The sequence below is a fragment of the Portunus trituberculatus genome, chromosome 44, assembly GCF_017591435.1.
Source record: "Portunus trituberculatus isolate SZX2019 chromosome 44, ASM1759143v1, whole genome shotgun sequence".
NCBI lineage: Eukaryota > Metazoa > Arthropoda > Malacostraca > Decapoda > Portunidae > Portunus > Portunus trituberculatus.
Genome location: NC_059298.1, coordinates 29097074 through 29111698, shown reverse-complemented (window position 1 = coordinate 29111698; position 14625 = coordinate 29097074). Strand labels below are relative to the sequence as shown.

At 41.0% G+C, this 14625-nt stretch overlaps 1 protein-coding gene across 3 annotated transcripts in view; it reads left to right on the top strand.

The window, feature by feature from the left end:
• Positions 1–99: 99 nt before the first annotated feature.
• The window catches only part of LOC123518707 (polypeptide N-acetylgalactosaminyltransferase 14-like), a 126291-nt gene continuing 111765 nt past the window's right edge, over positions 100–14625 (top strand). For all 3 annotated transcript variants that reach the window (XM_045279707.1, XM_045279706.1, XM_045279705.1), the window contains exon 1: positions 100–223. The gene's annotated coding sequence lies outside the window, so the exon portion shown is untranslated. The remainder of the gene's footprint in view (positions 224–14625) is intronic.

Genomic DNA, 14625 nt, shown 5'->3' with positions numbered 1-14625 from the left:
GTCCATAACCTTTCCCAAGGACTCCCTGGATGAAGTGCGAAGCATCTATAGGATATACCCAGAAAAATTGTGCCAAGACAGATAGGGAAGTCCTCCCTGCAGCGTCATGAGGCCTCGCCGGGCCCTGCGCCTTATCGCTCTTACTGCCGCAGCGACCACCCTCGCTGCCTTTGTGGTGCTCAACGCCAGTGTTCACAGCGGCGTGCGGAGACAACGGAAAAAGGTGAGTACTGAGTCCTGACCACCTCCCGGGAGCCGGCACTCACTGGAGACTGTGCTGTGGCCTCGCCTCGCGTGACGCTGCGGGTGTCCGGGGAGTCTGGTTTGGTGAGATGTCCCTAGCCAGTGTTGTTCATATTATAATTTTTTTGTTGCCACCCAGTTTGATTTCATCTGTATTCCCGGCGACTAGAATGTGTGTCTTGCGCAGCAGCAGTGAGCACAGTCCATGTCCTCAATTCGTGGTGAGCTGCGCTGCACACCTCACATGTTTGGTGTGCCATAACAACTTGGCTAAAACTCCTTTACTCATTTACGAAAAGCAGCACGTAGGGAAGGGGAATCTTGCGACCCACCACAAGTTCGGAGCCGCCACAGGTCCTGGGGTTCACTACGCTAGAGGCACATGGCAGCGGCGCCTCCTCCCATAGTGGTAATTTTATGGTGTCTGGCTCTTGAGTCCCGCTATCAGCTGGTGCATTATAATGACGATGATGTTTATAGTGATTTATAGTGACACGCTATAGTGGCCAGACTCCCCACCGCTCTGCTCTCACAGGCGGCCGCTAATGTACCGTGCAGCGGCGGGCGGCATGACTCGTGAGCCTCGAGGGGGGCACCGCGGGGAAGGCAGAGGAGGCAACCCGCCATCCCGGATGCACCCATTGTGTTGATGGTGTCCACTGCCTCGCACACAACACACACACACACACACACACACACACACACACACACACACACACACACACACACACACACATCCAGTCGGTTAACCAATTTGTTTGTTTATCCTAATAGTGTCTGTCTGTCTGTCTGTTTGTCTTTCTCTCCATGATAAATCGTTACTTTTCAAGATCGTATGAGTGTAACAGGTGGAGTAGCTGTGTGATGGCTGAGTACTGCACTAAAGTGAGGCTCTTACAATAGTCTGCGTGAATCCTCCAGTGAAGGCTGCACTGGTCCAATGAAACACTTTAAGTCAAGTCCAAAGACTCAAGAGAAACATACTTTGTGATTTCTCTTTGGCATTTAACTCATAAAGTGAAAGGGCGCCACACTACCGGGATCATTTGGCTTTGAACGTCAATAATAAGGAGAAAAAAAGAAAAGATTAAAAGAGTCAAGATATTAGAATACCATTTCTCTTAAACAAAATCGTACAAAAAATAGAAAAAGAAGAAAACACTGCATGAAGTACTAAATGTAACGTTCCCATCCCACACTTCATAGAAACACGGAAATAAATCAACAGTCGGAATGAAAGCACTATTCCCGCACTGGATAAAACAACGAAAGAACCTCTGACCAGAACAACAAAGCATGGTGACTCAAACTTCAGGACCATAACGCTTGTCTTATTCCACGATGATTTCTTTTGGAAGCTCCCACCTTGGCCATAGTCTGAAGTTGAGTACACAAAACCAACTCACTGCCACTGTGTAGAGCTTTTCATTAACCCTTCAGTACTAGGACGCATTTTTACAATGAGTTTTGGATATGATTTGACGATTTTACTTATATTAGAAAGGGTCTATGGAGGTCGAAAGATTAATGGCCAGAGTCTTCACTATTTCAATTTCCCATGAGTTTCTGAAGCTGCATAAGATCGCCAAATGGTAAATAGAATACATATGAGAACGTGTCATGGTACATAAGGGGTTAATCCCAAGTCTTCAGATTTGATCATAGGAAAACACATGGACGCAAGGGAAAATGTGAAAAGCCATCAGACCTACAAGTGGCGGTCCCTGTAATAAAACTCGGCTACTTTACCCATTCCCACGTATCATCCTTTGGTGTGAATCAGTCGGCATGTCAAAGGACTGAGAGAAAAAGGTAACCGATAGAAGTGGGTGCAGAAAGTTACATGACTTGGGCACATATTCGGAAACACTTTGTCTCTCACCACGACTATTTTCTAAGACCACAGAGATGAGTAGCGGAGTTTTCAAGAGTGTTTCTCCGGTTAATAATGTAGAAATCTTGTCACTCTGCCTCTAGAACCGTAAAAGCACCTTAAAAAAATCACCTAGATTTAAATAAAGCCTTTTGAAATAGTGGAGGTAAAGTACAGGAAAGTTTGAGAATACAAGCCTTACGATGACCACAAAAACAGGAATGCCGGAGTGAAGGAGGAGGAAGAGGAGGAAGAGGAGGAAGAAGAAGAGTAGGAAGAGGAGGAGGAAGTGGATTTTGGTGCTATACTATCCACCATTAACTGAATACAGGAATAAGTAAACTTGCAACATAGACTTTAAATTCAACAGCACTGACAAGGAGACATATTGCTACACCAGTTCACTATCAGCTTGACTTGTGTTCGTGGCATTTTTTTCTGCATTAATGAAGGAGCGCTGGTAATGGAGGGAGGGTATCATGTAATCGTAGCAGGAATATGTTGACAGTCTTTCTCCTCTAGTCTTAACCCTTTCATTGGTCTGTTTGTCCACTGCAAAAAGCAAAGCAAAAAAAAAAAGGAAGAAAATTTGCATGGGCGTGCGGGGAGAGAGAGAGAGAGAGAGAGAGAGAGAGAGAGAGAGAGAGAGAGAGAGAGAGAGAGAGAGAGAGAGAGAGAGAGAGAGAGAGAGAGAGAGAGAGAGAGAGAGAGAGAGAGAGAGAGAGAGAATAGGTAGCTAGTTTTCATCTATTTTTCTTCACTTATTTAAGAGACTATGGCCCCTCCCCAAAAAAAAAAAAAAAAAAACTAGTTATTTATGGAGAAAAAAAAAAAAAATAGCATCGAAACATTTACCAAAACAAAACAAACGAAAAATAAAAGGTAAACAAAACAGTAGGAGAGAACATCACGAAAAATCAAAGAAGAGAGAGATACAAAAGAAAAAAAAAAACGTCAAAAAGCTACAAATATAAAAAAAAGAAAAAAAAGCACTGAATCATTATTAAAACACAAAAACAAACGAAAAGAAAAGAAAAGAAAAAAAAAAAAACAGCAGGAGAGAACATCAAGAAAAATAAAAAGAGACTGATACGAAAAAAAAAAATAAATGACTTCCAATCCCAAAACATCTTACATTTACATCCATCTTACGTACATGACGATATCAACCCCTTCAATACTGGGATGTACTTTTACTACACGCTTTAGGTGATATTAGACGAGTTTATATACATTAGGAATGGCTTATGGAGGTCAGAAGATTAATGGTCCAGACTTGTCGCTATTTTAACCCCACATGAGTTTCTGAGGCTGTATAAAATCACCAAATAGTAACCAGAATAAATATGAAGACGTGTCATGGTAGTGAAGGGGTTAAAGCACAGGATTAAACAACATTATAACAGAACATACCTTCAGCTCACTAATGACTCAGATATTCACCTTCATTAGTCTGCATACGTGACTCACTGCTGGATAATTAGGAGAGAGAGAGAGAGAGAGAGAGAGAGAGAGAGAGAGAGAGAGAGAGAGAGAGAGAGAGAGAGAGAGAGAGAGAGAGAGAGAGAGAGAGAGAGAGAGAGAGAGAGAGAGAGAGAGAGAGAGAGAGAGAGAGAGAGAGAGAGAGAGAAATTGTATATCAAAACCAAAATGAAAGAGTCTGGAAAAGAATAGATTACAAAAACAAAACAAAAAAAAACCATGGAAGATAGATGTGTGTGTGTGTGTGTGTGTGTGTGTGTGTGTGTGTGTGTGTGTGTGGAGGGAGGAGCTGACGTGACGAATAGCTCTACACTCCGCTCCAAGTAACGCTGGTATTTGAGTAGTGAGGCACCTCGCCGCGGCCTCCCTATACGCGGAGCAGGAGCAGAGCCAAGCGTGGAGCTTAGGAAGGGGCGATACCTGGGCACATGTGGACCCCGGAAGTAGCGGTAATGATTGAGGTAGTAGTAGTGGTGGTGGTGGTGGTGGTGGTGATGGTGGTGGTAGTGGTGGGGAGGTGGTAGTGGTGGGGAGGTGGTATAATGTTGTTGTTATTAAGGATTTTTTGAAGTTATTAACCTTTTCAATGCTGGGATACATTTTTTACCTTGAGTTTTATGTAAAATTAGACCATTGACATGAGGAAGGGTCTATGGAGGTCAGAATATTAATGGCCAGAATCTTCACTATTCTAATCCCCAACATGAGTTTCTGAAGGTGTATACAATCACCAAATAGTTACCAGAATGAATATGGAAACGCGTCAAGAAGAGATTAAGGCACCGAAAGTTAATGAGACGAAAACTATAATCTGAATAACTTAGTCAAGATTTTGTTTTCGTTTGCTTATATCTCTTTTAATTTTTCTTCGTCTGCAGAAAGAAATCAAAGAACATCAAATACAAAGCGTCTGAATTTATATATTTATTTGAAATGGTTCCTCGCAGTGTGACGTAGTTTATGAAGAGAAACGAGACATACATTACGTGCTTAAATCACTTCAGTACTGAGACGCATTTTTACCTTTGTTTCTGGATTAGATGATTTTATTTGCATTAGGAACGATCTATGGAGGTCAAAAGATTAATCCTTCAGTACCATGACACATTTCTATATTCATTTTGGTTACTATTTGGTGATCTTATACAGCTTCAGAAACTTATGTGGGGATTAAAATACTGAAGACTCAAGCTATTAATCTTCTGACCTCCAAAGAGCCTTCCTAATGCAAATAAAATCGTTAAATCATAACGAAAACTCATGGTAAAAAATGCATTCCAGTACTGAAGTGATTAATGGTGAGGTTCTTTACTAATTTAATCCCCATATATGTTTCTGAACCTGTATAAAATCACCAAACAGTAACACGAATGAATATAAAAACGCTTCCTGGTACTGAAAAGATTAATATCAAGAGTTCGCCCAATAAACATGTATACCTTATTCATAAATGCATAAATCACAACTGAACAATGAATAAACTCTGCGATTTATTCATTAGTTTGAGTATCTCCTTTCTCTAATGACATTTAGCTAACAACGTGTGTGGGGAAGTCTGACGCATTAAATCTGTCACCCTCTTATCTTGCTCGTTTGCTATTTTAATATTTTGCTTCAGTGCGTCGGTGGGTATCATTCATTGCTGAGAGAAGAGTGAGGTGATGCTGTGAAGTTCATTGCCACTGCCTGTGAAGTGACATTTGTTTTGCTTCTTCTTCTCCTCATCCTCCTACGTCTTCCTTCTTTTTCTTCTTCTTCTTCTTCTTTTTCTTTTCTTTTTTTCCTTCTTCCTCTTCTTTCATTTCTCCTTCTTTTCTTTATTTTCTTCTTTTACTTCTTCTTCTTCTTCTTTTTTTCTCCTTCTCTTCCTCCTCCTCTTCCTTTTTCTTTTTTCTTCTTTTCTTCTTCTTCTTCTTCTTCTTCTTCTTCTTCTTCTTCTTGAGCTTCATCTTCTTTCCTCCTCCTCCTCCTCCTCCTCCTCCTCCTCCTCCTCCTCCTCCTCCTCCTCCTCTTCCTCCTCCTCCTCCTCCTCCTTACTTGACTTGTTTTGCATTTGCTATTTTTCTTATACTCTTGTTTTTTTTGCTCGTGTGTTTTTTTTCTGTATGTTTTTCAGTTTCTTCTTATTTATTTATGTATTATTTTCTTTTTTCTTCATTCATTTGTTAGTTTGTTCATTTGTTTATTTTGCTTGCTTGTTTGTTTGTCTTTTCTACCTTTTTCCTTGTTGTTGTTGCTGCTCTTGTTGTTGTTGTTGTTGTTATTGTAGTTGCTGTTCTTTTTTTTTTTTTTTTCGTCCCCCTCAATGGTAGTAAGCTTAAGTCATTGGAGATAAGTAAATGGATTATTCTGAGATACACCTACTCCCCCCCCCCCCAAAGAAAATAAAATTAAATAACCAATGAATTTAGCATATCAAGACAATTAACCCCTTCATTACTCGGACACATTCTTTACCTTGAGTTTTGGGTGCGATTAGACGATTTTATTGACATTAGGAAGGGTCTATGGAGGTCAGAAGATTAATAGCCAAAGTATCCACTATTTTCATCTCCATATAAGTTTCTGAAGCCGTTTAAAATCAGCAAATCAATCTTGCCACCAGGTACAAGGTGCTAAACGTAAATTTGTTCTCTAATCTCATAGAACATAGAAGTGAATGGAATGTATCTTAATTAACTCCCTCAGTACTGGGACGCATTTTTACCTTGAGCTTTGGGTGTGATTAGACGATTTTGTTGACATTAAGAAGGGTCTATGGAGGTCAAAAGATTAATAGCCAGAGTCTCCACTATCTTAATCCCCAAATGAGTTTCTGAAGCCGTTTTAAATCACTATATAGTAAGCAGAGTGAATATTGGAAAGCGTCATGGTACTGTAGGGGTTAATCCACCAGTCAATCAGTCAGTCAGTCAGTCAGTCTTGCCACCAGAGACAAGTTGCTACACGTGTATTTGTACCCTAACCTCACAGAACATTGAGGTGAAAGGAATCGTATCTTAATTAATGGAAGGGAGTGATATTCTGTGGTAACTTCTCTCCACACTGATAAAACAAACACACACACACTCACTCTCTCTCTCTCTCTCTCTCTCTCTCTCTCTTTACTAGTGGGACGTTGACCTTCTTACTTATCTTCTATGACTGCTTTTTTCCTTTAACTGTTATCTATTTCCCTTTCTATTTATTTTCTTTTATATTTTGCTTCTCTCTTCATTTTGGTTCGGTTTTGTTTGAATTTTTGAAGTGGAGTTGATTCTTTTTCATTTTGCTTCAGTTTTTGGCTTGTTTGGAAATTTTTTCGGATGCTGATTTAATGTTTTTTTTATTTATTTTTTCCCCTATTTGTTGTTTGAATTTTGAAGTGGAGTTGGTTCTTTTTAATTTTGTTTCAGTTTTTTACTTGTTTGAGATTTTTTTGGGTCGTAATTTGATATTTTTTTTCTTTTTTCCTATTTGTTGAGTAATTTTTTTTCCTAGTCTAGTTTTGTTTATTGATTTTAGATTCTTATTTGATTTTGGCTTTACGTTATTTTTGTTTTTCTTTTTAATTTGAGTTTATTTGATTTCGTTCTTATTTCTGGTTGCTTTTGATTGGTTCCTGTTTTGATTTTAACCCCTTCAGTGCCATGACGCGTTTCCATATTCATTCTTCTTAACATTTGGTGATTTTATACAGCTTCAGAAACCCATGTGGGGGATCAAAATAGTGAAGACTGTGGCCATTAATCTTCTTACCTCCATACACTCTTCTTAATGCCAATGAAATGGTCTAATCGTCTGTAAATCTCAAGCTAAAAATGTGTCCCAGTATTGAAAGGGTTAACGTTACTTTCAATTTACCATATTTGAGTCTACTACTACAAGTCCTCATCTCACCGCCACACTCAGACCTAAATACAGAAACGCTTTGCTTTCTCACCAAGACTATTTTCACGGGCCACTGAGATGACTAGCGAGGTTTTCAAGAGTGTTTCTCCTGGTGATAATGTAGAAATCATGTCACTCTGCGTCTAGAACCAAAAAAAAAAACACCTTAGAAAACTCGTGCAAATTTAAATAAAGCCTTTTGAAGTAGTGTAGGTGAAGCACAGAAATGTTTGAGAATACGAGGTTCACTCACTCATCACACACTGTTGCTTTTACCACTGAAACGTGATATTCAATAAAGAGTTTCCTATACAGTCTCGCTAAGCCTTGAGCGAGCCGAGTCCAGAGTGGAGTCATGTAGCAGTTTAGTCTTAGTCATTCGCAATCTGAGCCCGGCGCGTCAACACACCAACACACTCCAGCAACGAGGCGGGTGGCGAGGAAACACTCTACATCATGGGGACACTCGCGGTCATAAGGCGAGTATTTAAAGATGTCATTGTGCCGTTAGTAATCAGATAGTTATTTTACACACAGACACACACACACACACACACACACACACACACACGCACACACGAAAACAACAAAAAATAAGATAAATAAATATTAAAAGTGTAATGGGAAACGTTAATGATTTATCTATAAGTGTGTCTCTTCAAAAGTCCCTAGTTTGAGTTACGCCTAGAAGTGAGAATTAGTCAAAGGCTGTCGTTGTGTAACTACCAATCAAAGACTTTCACTGTCAATACGAAAAAGGAAATAGTCTTGTGAGTGTTGGTTTAGTCTCTTTAGTGTTTGTATGCTGGATTTTGTTTTGTTCAAAAGTTAAACTGTTATCAACCCCCTTCAATACTGGAACGCTTTCTTTACCATGAATTTTGGGTACGACTAGAAGATTTTTAGGTACATTAGGAAAGGTCTATGGATGTCAGAAGGTTAATGGTCCAGTTGTATTTTGTTTTGTTCAGAAGTTAAACTGTTATCAACCCCCTTCAGTACTGGGACGCATTCTTTACCTTGAATTTTGGGTACGACTTGACGATTTTTAGTTACATTAGGAAAGGATCTATGGAGGTCAAAAGGTTAATGGTCCAGTAGTCAGTATTTTAATCCCACATGAGTTTCTGAAGCTGTGCAAAATCGCCAAATAGTAAGGAAGATGAATATGAAAACGCGTCATGGTCCTGAAGGGGTTAAAAAAAAAAACTGTCCTTGAATCATTAGCAATAAAAAAAAAAATTACTTCCCACTACACAAAAATAGTAAGAAGAAAAAATATAATGATTTCATAAGCTTCCTTGGTTCAGTGTCTGTAGTTTGATTCTCATTACTTAAAGTTAACGTTATTCAAACCACACCAATGAACCATACCAATTAAAGAACTGCCACATCAAAAGTAATAATGAAAAAGCATCTTACAGAAAACTTTCTTAGCTCCTTCACTACTGAGACTCTTTTCTACCGTGAGTTTTGGATACAACTAGATGATTTTATTGACATTAGGAAATGCTCTATGGAGGTCGGAAGATTAATGGCCACAGTCTTCACTACTTTTTTTTTTATTTATACCATGTAGGCTTTTCACGGGAATTTGTGGGCTAAAGGGGGTACTTTTTGGGATACCTCCTACCTGAAAGCCCAACCGCTAGGAAACCGTTGCCCCGAGTGAGGAAGCCCAACCTACACTCGCACCGTGGACAGGATTCGAACCCGTGCGCTTGGAGACCCCTCGGACCCCAAAGCACGCATGGTTCCACTGTACCACGGCGGCCATATGAATTTCTGAAGCTGTACAAAATCACCAAATAATAACCAGAATAGATATGAAGATGCGTCATGGTACTGGAGGGGTTAACTTTATTCAAAACACACCTATGAACAATGACCATCAAAGAACTGCCACATCAAAAATCAATTATGAAAAAGCGTCTTAAAATAATCTTTCCGAAGGTTTCTTGGTCCCAGTACTAATAGCGCTTTCATTCATAAGTTTACTGACCCGGAAGGCTTATAAAAAGAGTGACCAAAAAGTGTTAGCCGGCTAAGTTTCTCTCATTCGATGCCTCGCTGGGGCCGCGCGGTAATGGAGCCAAGTTAATATGAACAGCAAGGGTTTCAGATCTCTGTCTGTCCGCGTGTGTGTGTGTGTGTGTGTGTGTGTGCTATTTGGATATTTAATGGCGCAGTCATCGTAGTAGTAGTAATAGTAGTAGCTGTAGTAGTAGTAGTAGTAGTAGTAGTAGTAGTAGTAGTAGTAGCGGTCATAGTAGTAATAGTAGTAGTAGCGGTAGTAGTAGTAATAGTAGTAGTAGTAGTTGTTGTAGTAGTAGTAATAACAGTAGTAGTAGTAGTGGTTGCAGTAGTAGTAATAGCAGTAGTTGTAATAGTAGTAGTAGTAGTAGTAGTAGTAGTAGTAGTAGTAGTAGTAGTAGTAGTAGTAGTAGTAGTAGTAGTAGTAGTAAGTAGCAGTAGTATTGCACTAGTAGCAGTAATAACAGCAGTAGCAGCAGCAGCAGTAGTAGAAAAAGTAGCAGCAGTACTAGCAGCAACAACAACAATAATAACACCAACACCAACAACAGGAGTAAGGTGGCATGTCTTTCCCTTCCTCACAACAAGTCCCCGAGGCCTTCACTGGGGCGCTACTTGCTTCACGGGGAGAGGAACACGCGGCCCACACCTTCTCAGCCCTCAACCCTCTTGCCTCGCGCTCCATCTCCCTTGCTCCCTCTACACTCCCAACCAGGTGCACTAATGACCCACCTGGACGTAACAAGCACTGAGAATAAATTAAGTCTTCATATGTTCGTCAGTGAATGTTCGTTGATGTATATGTATGTGTTTGTGAGTGTAGTGTGTGTCTTGTGATGAATAGATACGAGAATAAGGGAAGGTGTAAGATGTCAGTAAGTCTATAAGTGGTAGTAAATTATTTGTATTTCTGTGTATGTGTATATATGTATGTATGACTGTATAGGCATTTCACGCATGCATCTTGTAATAAATAGGAACATAAGGAAAATTGCATGAAAACAATAGATCTACACGTGGGAAGTCATGTGTGTGTGTGTGTGTGTTTGTGTAATATATGAAAGTAGAGTCACGGTCAGTTAAATAACCTTCTACACTCACTTCTACTGTGTGTTTTCCCCCAATCTTAAGTTCTCTTGACCTGCTGATAACCTCCTAACAAGGCTATTAATAGACGCCCGGCAGATCAGAGGACTGGAGCCTGAGGGAGCCGAACACAGTGGAAGAGAGTGTGGGGTGTGTTTGGCGAGCATCGATCATACTTGTGTACTGACATGTGCTTTCCTCGGGCGTGTTCATTGCCTCATAACAAAGCCTCGGTGTTAATAGACTCAGCAGGAAATAACCTCTTCAATACCAGGACACGTTTTCATATTTATTCTGCTTATTATTTGGTGATCTTATACAGCTTCAGAAACTTATGTTGGGAGTGAAATAGTGAAGATTGTAGCTATTAATCTTCTGACCTCCACAGATCTTTCCTAATGTCAATAAAATCGTCTAGTCACACTCAAAACTCATGGTGAAAATGCGTCTCAGTGCTGCAGGGGTTAAGCTTGAGAAATTTATCCCCTTGAGTATCAGGACACGTTTTCATATTCATTCTGCTTATTATATGGTGATTTTATACAGCTTCAGAAACTTATGTGGGGATTAAAATAATGAAGACTCTGGCCATTAATCTTCTGACCTCCATAGACCCATCCTAATGTCAATAAAATCGACTAATCACAAACAAAACCGTGGTAAAAATGCTTCCCAGTACTGCAAGGGTTAAGTTTGGGAGATTTAAACATATTGGAGGTATGTGTGGTGTATTACGTGACTACTAACTATTATGTATCGATGTATTTTCCTTCAGGGCGAAATTAGTACACTTTCAGAGGATTTGAGTATAAGTGACGCAAGCATAGTGTGAGTGAGTGCGTCATTGCGTGGTGTGTGACGCGACTACTGCCCATATTTATCTACTGACGTGTGTTCTCCATCGATCTTAAGTTGGATTATGTGCTGCAAACCTTATGACAAAGCCTGGTTAGTAATAGATCCTTAGCTGATAGAGAACTGGAGTCGGAGGGAGGTAATAACACAGTGGGAGCGTGTAGTGTGCTGCGACCATTGCCCATACTCATGTACTGACGGGTCTGAGTGAGTGCAGTACGTGGTGTGCCGTCTATTCTTAGCCTCATCACCAGCCGGGCACTTAGCACTCCGCGCCGCTCAATCCTCTTTTCACCAGTCGAGGCCCACGCGTCCTACTGCCCCAGCGCGCCCATAACGTGCTCCATACGCCCTCACTCCCGACCAATCGCCATCAAGACGCCGCTGGTGCCTCTCAAAGGGAGGAAGTGAGGCTTGATGGAAACAATTAAGTCTTCCCGTTGAGCCTTTTTGCTACAGCGCCACCCGTGGGAGTCTCGGCCAGCTCAATCCGGTGGAGAGGCTCATGGGGGGGCGGGGGACGAGGTGCTGAGGCAAGATGTACCACGCGACCTTGTGTGCGTGTGCGTGTGCGTGATGTGTGTACTCAAGGTCGCCACGCTGCTGTTGCTGATGGTGATGATGGTGTGACGCAGCGTCCTGTATGAGTGTTCGCTCTATTTGTGTTTTATTGCTTTCGCTGCTGCTTTTAGTGGTGTTGCCAGTGCTGCTGCTGCTGCTACAACTACTACTACTACTACTACTACTACTACTACTACTACCACTACTACTTCTTTACGACTACTTCTTTTAAGAGGGAGGATTCAAGACAGTCCATTTATTTCGGCTGACGCTTTGGCCTGCAAGGATACTGGCAAATAAGTGGGCCTTTTTTTCTTTATATTTTTTTTGCTCAGCCATTTTCCTCTCTTACATAAAAAAAAACTACTGCTGCTACTACTACTACTACTACTACTACTACTACTACTACTACTACTACTACTACTACTGCTACTACTACTGCTACTACTACTACTACTACTACTACTACTACTACTACTACTACTACTACTACTACTCTTATTATCATCATTATCATCGTACTTATTATTCCTTCTTCTGATATGATCGTACATGTTGACGTTCAGAGCTTTGGTGAAAATTTAGTAACGCACACAAAGGAAACAAACAGAAGGAAAATTTTTGTGTATTGAAAGCTACGAAGACTTTTAAGAGACTCTAGCAAAAAAAAAAAACATATAAAAAAATGAAATTAATATTAGCCTTCAAATAGATGTAAGCGATCAGGGGAAAAAATTGTAAAGCAGTGAAAGACTAAACACCACCACCACCACCACCGCAGCCACCACCACCACCACCGTCTCAGTTCTGGGCGGGGCAGGGAGGCGGGGCGGGGCGGGGTGGCGGGGGCTTGGGGGTCAGTGGCAAGACGCAGCTCTCGGTGTCCTGCAAATTTACTCACATAACTTTTTCCCCTGAGCAATGAGGTCACTGCCGCTCACCCCATTACTCCCAGCCACACACACACACACACACACACACACACACACACACACACACACACACACACACACACACACACACACACACACACACACATTCTTGAGCTCCTACTGTATATCAGGCTCATTAGTGTGCAGGGAGTCTGTGTTTTAACTCTTTCACTCACGCTGCATCAAGGAAGAAGATTTGAAGAGCAGTTTTTCTTTTCTTTTTGAATATCTGGCAAGGATCATGCTTCGAGGTGGCTGGTGGGTGGAAACAAACAATCCACACGTTATTAGAGATTGATCAAGTGAATAATGATACTTTTCGTTCTCAAGAAAGGCTATAAATCATTAACTCACACATCCTTCATAACTGCATCTTATTTATCACAAGTGATTAAAAAATGCTGATAACTCTTATTATCATCCTGGGACACACACGCCTTTTGATAATCTTTTCAGCTTGTTTTGAAACCGGCACCTCAATGGGCCTCTTATTTATTTATCTATTTTTTTACTAATCACATTTTTTTGTTGCCCTTGGTCGCTTCTCCCTCTTACATAAAAAGCAGTGTTGGATAATCTTTTCTCTGCTGTATGACACATTGCTCCTGACTCACAACTCTCTACAGGAAGGTTTTCTTTTAACCTCTTCAATACTAGGACACATTTTTACTTCGAGATTTGTGTACGATAAAACCACTTTATTGACATTAGGGAGAATCTATGGAGGTCAGAAGATTAATGGCCACAGTCTTCACTATTTCAATCCCCAACATAAGTTTCTGAAGCTGTATAAAATCACCAAACAGTAAGCAGGATGAATATGGAAACGCGTCATGGTACTCAAGGAATTAATCATCACTTTACCACTGATCTATTTCAATGTATTCCAGACCATCGAAACAGCCGGTGAATTTCATAATGCTTCTTTTCACTATGATAGAAGGTTATAAATCATCTACTTAAGCATCCAGCGCAATTATTCCTCACTTATCACAACTAACATAACGTTATTCGATCGAAGCGGTAAGGTCCTTGTACTGGTGAAGGGGCTACTTTTCCAAGGCAGCTTTACAAACAGTGTCCTCTTAACTCCTGAAGAATAAGTGCTAACAGTTACTCCTACCCACACTCCGCTCCCACACTATAAATACTCTATACACATGCTACACTCTCACAATAATAGTTCTAACGAGTGTATCCTACATCTACCCACACCAACGCCCACTCACACCCACATCCATACCCCACACACACACACACACACACACACACACACACACACACACATAGACAGAGAACAGACAGACAGATAGACAGACACACAGACAGACTGACAAACAGACACAAACACACACACACACACACACACACACACACACACACACACACACACACACACACACACAGAGAACAGACAGACGGACAGACAGACAGACAGACACACACACACACACACACACACACACGCCCAGGTAGCTCAGTGGTTAGAGCGCTGGCTTCACAATCCAGAGGACCGGGGTTCGATTCCCCGGCCGGGTGGAGATATTTGGATGTGTCTCCTTTCACGTGTAGCCCCTGTTCACTTAGCAGTGAGTAGGTACGGGATGTAAATCGAGGAGTTGTGACCTTATTGTCCCGGTGTGTGGTGTGTGCCTGGTTTCAGGCCTATCTGAAGATCGGAAATAATGA